At 43.9% G+C, this 8,908-nt stretch overlaps 1 long non-coding RNA gene across 1 annotated transcript; it reads right to left on the bottom strand.

Moving 5' to 3' along the window:
* Window positions 1–6,972: 6,972 nt before the first annotated feature.
* LOC113096289 (uncharacterized) lies at window positions 6,973–7,599 on the bottom strand. The gene is made up of 3 exons (XR_003288491.1): window positions 7,541–7,599; window positions 7,290–7,434; window positions 6,973–7,187 (listed from the first exon to the last, which is right to left on the bottom strand). It is a non-coding gene; the product is annotated as an uncharacterized LOC113096289 (long non-coding RNA).
* Window positions 7,600–8,908: the final 1,309 nt, after the last annotated feature.

Below are 8,908 nucleotides of genomic sequence, written 5' to 3'. Positions count from 1 at the left end.
ATGCGGCTTTCAAGTCTGGAGACAAAGAGGCCCTCAGAACTGCCAGGGCCAACTTGAACCGAGGCCTGAGAGCAGCAAAGTATGCCTATGGACAAAAAAATCCAGTCACACTTCGCTGATATAAAAGACCCTAGACGCCTATGGCAAGGCATCCAGTCAGTAACGTACTACAGGCCCACACTTTTACCGTGCGAGGACAGCACAGACTTCCTAAACTCACTCAATTCATTCTTCAGCCGTTTTGAGGAAAACAACAACACCACTCCGACAAAAGCTCTACACTGCTTGGACAATGCAACTCTTCAACTTGACCCTGCCGACGTTCGGAGGATTCTTCAAAAGGTGAACCCCAGGAAGGCTGCTGGTCCTGATAATATACCTGGACGTGTGCTTAGCACCCCACTTTGCAACTGGCTACTAGACTTTCTCACCAACAGACCACAGACAGTAAGAGTTGGCAAAAACTCTTCACAGACTACCATCATGAACACTGGGGTTCCTCAAGGATGTGTGTTGAGTCCTCTACTGTTTACATTGATGACTCATGACTGTCGTGCCAGATACAACTCAAACCACATCATCAAGTTTGCAGACAACACGACGGTGGTGGGCCTCATCAGCAACGACGACGACTCCGCATACAGAGATGAGGTACACCAACTCATAAATTGGTGTGACACTAACAATTTACATCTAAATGTTAATAAAACAAAGGAAATAACTGTGGACTTTAGGAAAAATCACAGGACACACACACATCAATGGTAGCGCTGTGGAATCAGTGAAAAGCACCAAGTTCATGGGGGTGCACATCACCGATGACCTGTCATGGTCTACCAACACCACCTCCCTTGTCAAGAAAACTCAGCAATGCCTCCATTTCAGGATGAGAAGAGCCAGTCTCCCTCCACTGGCACTCACTACCTTCTATAGGGGTGCCATTGAGAGCATCCTCTCCAGCAGTCTCTCAGTTTGGTATGGTAGCTGCTCTGTTGCTGACTGTAAAGCTCTACAGAGAGTGGTGAGGTCAGCTGAGAAGATCATCGAATCAGCTCAACCATCCATCCAGGACATATACTCATCCCGATGCCACAAAAGAGCTACCAATATCATCAAAGACTTCACCCACCCCACACACAAACTGTTCACCCTCCTACCATCTGGCAAACGCTACAGCAGGATACGTTGCAGGACTACCAGATTCAGTAATAGCTTTTTCCCACAAGCCATCAGACTGCTCAACTCATTCATGAAATCTGGATTATAACATCCCCCTCCCCCCCCCACAACCCACACACACACACACACACACACACACACACACAAGGACCTGTGAGACTGTGGAAAAGGCATACTCAATGTTTGCAAAATACTCATATGCACATATGTCAATATCCCATTGCACAGAAATGCATCTCATTGCACAAGAATGTAACAAGTTTACAAAACGTATTTATCTTCATGCTGCTACTTGTACTTTGCCATATTGTTCTTTATATTGCACTACAGTAAAATACCTTAACCTGACTGTATTTTGAAACTCTGTGATAGTCTGGAAACTGTAAGCTCACTGTAGGCCATATGCTATGTTTATTTGACTATTTGCTGAATATCTAGTTGTACTTGTTTAGTGGTGTCCTATGTTTAGTCGTATTTTTAGTTTATGCTTAGTATGTGTCAAATCTTGTTTTAATATTGCACATTGGAGTATGGGAGAAAAGCAATTTCAGTCTGCTGCGTAATGTACTCTTGCATTGTTGATTGACAATAAAGTTGACTTGAACTTGTATGTACAATAATATTTTAACCATGTAAATTATTGTACTCTACCTGTGTTTATTTGCCAAAGGAATATAACTACAATTGTTTGATTAATAACAAACATTATTAACATTATTATAAAAGTATTAATTTATTATTAATTATCAATATAATTCATAATTGATTGATTTATTTATGTATTTAATAAGTCTCTCAGTTCCCTTTCAAAAGTTTCAGTCGATGCTGCGCTGCTCAGCGCATTGGGAAACATCTTATTCGTGACCAGCTGTGAATAATGTATGTAACACGTCGATAGAATTGACCCGTTGGTAATATAGCCTCATGTTAATGACGTCATCGGGGCGCGCACCCACAACACGGGGCTATAAATAGATACAGTATTGTTCAAAATAATAGCAGTACAATGTGACTAACCAGAATAATCAAGGTTTTTCGTATATTTTTTATTGCTACGTGGCAAACAAGTTACCAGTAGGTTAAGTAGATTCTCAGAAAACAAATGAGACCCAGCATTCATGATATGCACGCTCTTAAGGCTGTGCAATTGGGCAATTAGTTGAATTAGTTGAAAGGGGTGTGTTCAAAAAAATAGCAGTGTGGCATTCAATCACTGAGGTCATCAATTTTGTGAAGAAACCGGTGTGAATCAGGTGGCCCCTATTTAAGGATGAAGCCAACACTTGTTGAACATGCATTTGAAAGCTGAGGAAAATGGGTCGTTCAAGACATTGTTCAGAAGAACAGCGTACTTTGATTAAAAAGTTGATTAGAGAGGGGAAAACCTATTAAGAGGTGCAAAAAATGATAGGCTGTTCAGCTAAAATGATCTCCAATGCCTTAAAACGGAGAGCAAAACCAGAGAGACGTGGAAGAAAACGGAAGACAACCATCAAAATGGATAGAAGAATAACCAGAATGGCAAAGGCTCAGCCAATGATCACCTCCAGGATGATCAAAGACAGTCTGGAGTTACCTGTAAGTACTGTGACAGTTAGAAGACGTCTGTGTGAAGCTAATCTATTTTCAAGAATCCCCCGCAAAGTCCCTCTGTTAAAAAAAAGGCATGTGCAGAAGAGGTTACAATTTGCCAAAGAACACATCAACTGGCCTAAAGAGAAATGGAGGAATATTTTGTGGACTGATGAGAGTAAAATTGTTCTTTTTGGGTCCAAGGGCCACAGGCAGTTTGTGAGACGACCCCCAAACTCTGAATTCAAGCCACAGTACACAGTGAAGACAGTGAAGCATGGAGGTGCAAGCATCATGATATGGGCATGTTTCTCCTACTATGGTGTTGGGCCTATTTATCGCATACCAGGGATCATGGATCAGTTTGCATATGTTAAAATACTTGAAGAGGTCATGTTGCCCTATGCTGAAGAGGACATGCCCTTGAAATGGTTGTTTCAACAAGACAATGACCCAAAACACACTAGTAAACGGGCAAAGTCTTGGTTCCAAACCAACAAAATTAATGTTATGGAGTGGCCAGCCCAATCTCCAGACCTTAATCCAATTGAGAACTTGTGGGGTGATATCAAAAATGCTGTTTCTGAAGCAAAACCAAGAAATGTGAATGAATTGTGGAATGTTTTTAAAGAATCATGGAGTGGAATAACAGCTGAGAGGTGCCACAAGTTGGTTGACTCCATGCCACACAGATGTCAAGCAGTTTTAAAAAACTGTGGTCATACAACTAAATATTAGTTTAGTGATTCACAGGATTGCTAAATCCCAGAAAAAAAAAATGTTTGTACAAAATAGTTTTGAGTTTGTACAGTCAAAGGTAGACACTGCTATTTTTTTGAACACACCCCTTTCAACTAATTGCCCAATTGCACAGCCTTAAGAGCGTGCATATCATGAATGCTGGGTCTCGTTTGTTTTCTGAGAATCTACTGAACCTACTGGTAACTTGTTTGCCACGTAGCAATAAAAAATATACTAAAAACCTTGATTATTCTGGTTAGTCACATTGTACTGCTATTATTTTGAACAATACTGTACGCCACAGGTGCATCAACAGATCTTTTGTCTTAAGATCATTCTGTGCATGTGTGTGTCAGGAAGATTCTGTTCGTCAGCTACAGATCTTCGTAGGATGAGCCAACGAAACAGTAAGTGTTGTGTTCCTCCATGCTCTCATCCTATGTATAAGCTGGATACACATGATTACCGTTTTGTTTGTTTGGGGCACGCGGTTCGGGCTTTAGAGACGGGTGAGTGCGAGCATTCTGAACTGCTCTTAGTGAAGCTGCTTCGTGCTGGTCTGAGCTATTTTCAGACGGCACCCACCTTTTCATCGAAGGGTTCTCGTGCGGATCTGCATGACGAGCGAGCGATTGACTCGTCCCTTTCGCTTGTGGTGTCACTGGATCCACACATCCTCTCTCATGATCTCGAAGTGCACTCCGGAGTTTCTTCAGTTGACAAGGAGGATGATATATCTCTTGGGTATTCAGCCCATGAGCAATCCGCCTCTGAGCGTTCCTCTCGCGAGATTAAATCAGTCGAGGAACTGCTCGAGGTGGTTACTCGTGCAGTGGACAGGTTGCAGCTTGACTGGCCACGCGAACAAAAGAACCCCAAACGTAGTAAGCTGGAGGATAGGTTTCTGACCTCCATGATGAGCTGTCAAAGTCATGGAGCAAACTGTATACTTCCTGCATCTTTGGGCCCTTGACGTTGACTTTTTCAATTATAGTGGATGCAAAGACGTGGGGGTATTCGGAGATGCCTCGGGTTGAAGAGACGCTTGCGAGCTATCTCTCACCCAAATTTGCATCCTTGGTTAAGAAACCTACTCTCCCCACTAAACATTGTAAAATAACATCATCTTGGGTAACGCCTACCAAGCTGCAGGTCAGGCTGGTGCTGCGCTGCACACTATTGCAGTGTTACAGGCATACCAGGCTGATCTGTTGTAGGCAATCTCTGTGGAAAAGCGGTGTACACCTCATTACACGGTGCCCGTCTCTCCTCAGTGCCCTCAGGTGATCGGTCTGCCATCCCTGCTGGTGTTTCAGGGTGCAGCGATCTCCAGCAAGCGCTTGGCGTTGGTTTCCAGCAAGATGTTAGATGTTCAGTGTTTCCTGCCATCGTTCAGGACAAGGAACATCTAACATCCCCTTAAAAGGAAGTGTTAAAATTGGTACCTCTCTCAGAGAGTCTGGCAGCGTGGAACTTCTGCCAGGCGTTTCTGCATGGATATTGAGCACAGTACGGATAGGAAAGGATCCAATTTATTTGTCATCCTCCACGTTTCAATGGCGTGGTGTCCACTTCCATGAAACCGGAGCTGATGCAGGTACTGTCTCGAGAGCTACAGACTCTTCTGGGAAAAGAGGGTATAGAACATCTATGGTCCTCATCCAAGGAGCGAGTCGGGCTATTACAGCAGATACTTCCTGGTTGTATATGTCCTGTTGATAAACCTGTGGCGTATCTATTTATAGCCCCGTGTTGTGGGCGCGCACCCCGAAGACATCATCAACTGAGGCTATATTACCACCGGGTCAATTCTATCGACGTGTTACACACATTATTCACAGCTTGTCACGTTTTCCAATGCGCTGAGCAGCACAGCATCTCGTTTCACTTTCTCAGGGAACAAGGTTAAAGTAACCGGGAATATTCCAGTGTCAGTAGGTGTCGAGAGACACTGACCACTGCTGGACATCTGGAGCAGCAGGTGAAAATACAGATGAGACCGATGTCACAGGTCGGAGCAGACCACAGATGTCGTGAGTCTTGCCCCTCCCTAGTTTCCACCTCGAGGAGGTCCCAAGAACACCCCAATGACCAGACACACGAGAGAGAGTGAGTATAATTAAAACAAACTTTATTTAAATTATTTAAAAGGTGTGAAGGGAAGGCAAAAGGGAATCTAAAATCCACTCTCGGGGCCAGAGAGTATAGGTCCGAGTCGCTTCTGACTCTGTCACGGGGACTCTCAGGTAAGCCTGTCAGTAATTTGTGTCCTTTCCTTCACGTGACTCAACAGGGTTTTTCTCAGTAGTGCCTTTGTGTTTCTCCTGCAGGAGAACCGTCGGTGGGGCCCTTCCAGTTCCTGCACGCAGAGTAAAGAAGGTAAGTAATTCTGATGAATTGGGTGGGGTGCATACCTGATGCCCTTCGCCACGAGATTCTGGGTCCGCGGTTGGAAACGCCTAAAAAGGTACACAGGTAAGTATGCAGGTGAATATATTGGGGTCTTGGCCTTCGGTGTATAGGTAAGTATGCAAGAAAGATACACAATCCTTAACTTCGATTTTCATTCCAGTTAAAACCTATGGGTTTGCAGGTGAGTATGCAAGGGCGATGCACTGGTATTTCACTCGGGGCGTACAGGTCAGTATGCAGAAGGACAACTGGGTCTTTACTTTGGACATACAGGTGAGTATACAAGGGCAACTAGAGCTTGACTCTGGGCATACAAGTAAGTATACAAGGACAATACGCTGGCTCTTAGCTTTGGGCGTACAGATGAGTATACAAGGACAATATGCTGGCTCTTAGCTGTGGGCGTACAGAAGGGCATACAAAGAGCAATTGGAGTTGGACTTCGGGCATACAGGTAAGTATACAAGGGCAATACGCTGGCTCTTAGCTTTAGGCATACAGAGGGGTATACAGGGGCAACTGGATCTTTGCTCTGGGCATGCAGGTGGGTATACAATGACAATACTGAATGGATACAACTCACAGACGCTCGAAGAGGTGAACGTCAGGCTTTAGCCCTTTTCATCTCGGGAGTCTAGAGAAGGTGTATATGTCACGACAACTGTGGTCTTCACCTGGGCAGATTTCCCAGACCAACACTCAACACGGTCACCTCCAACCGTGGAAACACTCCCACGACGACTCAGAGCCTCAAGCTCAGACCTGTAGGACTTTTAACAGACAGAGTTCCTTCACAAATTTACTTCGCTTCAGTGAATATATGGAGAAAGACACACCACCTCTCGAATTTGACCAAGAGTGGATAGAAGTAAAGATTGAAGTTGCTGCACGTTGGGCCTTCCACGGCCTCAGCTGGTGCCACCACGCTGGGTGACTTCAGGTAGGTTTGTGCCACCGGGTATGTACCTCAGGAATGACTCGATTGCTTCCCTCTCCTCTCTTCCACACAACGGACCAGAGATCTAGACAGGGGCGAACCTCTGAAAGCACTCCACAAACAGGTATTCATACACAAGGGCTACACAGCTGGATGTTCATATAGCAGCCAACACTTCTCTCAGTCGTCGTCCCCCACAATATGCACACGGTTCCTTACTTGCTATTGTTGACACGTCACCACTCGGCGGAGTAGGGGTCCAAAGCCACGAGCGGGAATGTATATAAAAGAGGGTCGTCTCACAACACCAGTGCACGTTCTTCTCCACAGGGTTTTCTCTCCCAGCCTAGAGGGTGATTACTGACAACATGACACAGCATAACACTGCAGACTTCAAGTGTAAACACAGCAAAGAATAGGACTCGCCCACTGCACTCCACACACTCACCGTGAATTAGGGTCAAAACCACATAGGATCGGGGATTAGTTCCTGGACGTTGGGGGCACCGATGCAGCAGACGGCCAGAGGAAACATCACAGCCACAACAAGGCACCAGACTCCTTTTTCGCTGGTTCCGGCTCACCCACCAATCCTATTACGGTGGAGCCGCTCACACTGGTCACAACTCACAAGAGGTATATGGATATTCCACACTTGTAAAGTAACTGTTGACACGACGAATATTTCAGTGTACTCACATGTTCATTAACACTGGATCTTTCCACTTCTCTTCCAGATAACCGACATCCGACACAACTGGCAGCACGATCTCCTTCCTGCAATCCTAGCAGATCTTCAATGTGTGTTAACTTCACATCACACAATGCATCTGAACACAATGCTCCAATAAAGATATTCGTATACTCAGCCCTGTGTGTGTATCTCTCTTTTCCCAAGCTCCACAGTACACCATACACTCTCTCTCTCTCTCCAACTCTCTCCTCCGCTCCGTTGCACCCACAATAACTACTGGGAATCACCAACTACTTCCTGTGTTTCTGATGCCCTATTTATGTGTCTCCTCTTCACCGAATTGCCCAATCAGTGATCGCCACGCTCAACAAGACACCCGTTCCCAATAACACGCCAATTTGGGTTCGCCGGCGTTCCCGGAAGTGGCGGTGTTTGCGATATATGGTCCGGGCGGAACTAATCTTCCTCATTTGTGGTTCCGCCCCGTCACAGTCACTCCGCCACACAGACACTACTCCTGGACAACTCTGAATATGAATGCAAATATTTTCACTCATAAGAATATGATGATCTGGAATATAGTGCATGAGTTATATGGACTACTATTATTATTATTATTTAATATTATGATTCTTTGTTGATAATTTAATAATGCTTTAATAATGTTTTGAGTTGTCCAGAGTAAATGATGACAGGAGTTTTACTGACTGAACTCTCCTCTTTATGTGTTTAGTTCATTCATATCATGTAAAGCAGACAGTGACAAATGGGCTCTGGTTTTATGTAACGCTGTTTAGCAGATCAGGTGATGTTTTCTCAACCAGTGGAGTTTGTAATGCAGTTGTAACTATGGCAAAAACACGTTTGCATGCTCATTCGTTTGTTAGGCTAATGATGCCTGTCAATTCTGAAAAATCAAAGAAAGGAGATATTTGCATGTAGTGTCATGTTTTCATTGACCAATGTTCAGTGTGAAGATTCATTTGAGCTGGGATCTGCAATGTATTTTCTAACATATATCGACCAATCTTTATTATATTTATATTATAAATGAACTAGTTTAGTTAAAATTATATTTTACAATAGTTTAGTTATATTAATGCATTTTATTTGACATTTTGTATATACTAATAAAACTGATGTTTTCGGCTTCATCCCATTAAATGTTGATGGATTTCAGACTTTTAATAAAGGTACGACGCCAAGTTGTTCATCGTCTACCTTTTTTATTTTTATGTGTGGTGGTTTCCATATGAGTGCAGTTTTGAGTGCAGTCTAGAAGTTAGTCATCGAAGGATGTGGCCTGCAAATCTTAGTCTGTGTTTGATGATAACTTCTTGGAGTGGGCGAGTGTCAGTTCAATGAAAGATCTC

The sequence above is a fragment of the Carassius auratus genome, unplaced genomic scaffold (genome assembly GCF_003368295.1).
Source record: "Carassius auratus strain Wakin unplaced genomic scaffold, ASM336829v1 scaf_tig00215906, whole genome shotgun sequence".
In the NCBI taxonomy this organism is placed as follows: Eukaryota; Metazoa; Chordata; class Actinopteri; order Cypriniformes; family Cyprinidae; genus Carassius; species Carassius auratus.
Note: the sequence above shows the minus strand (reverse complement) of the source record. Positions and strands in the feature narration are given on the sequence as shown.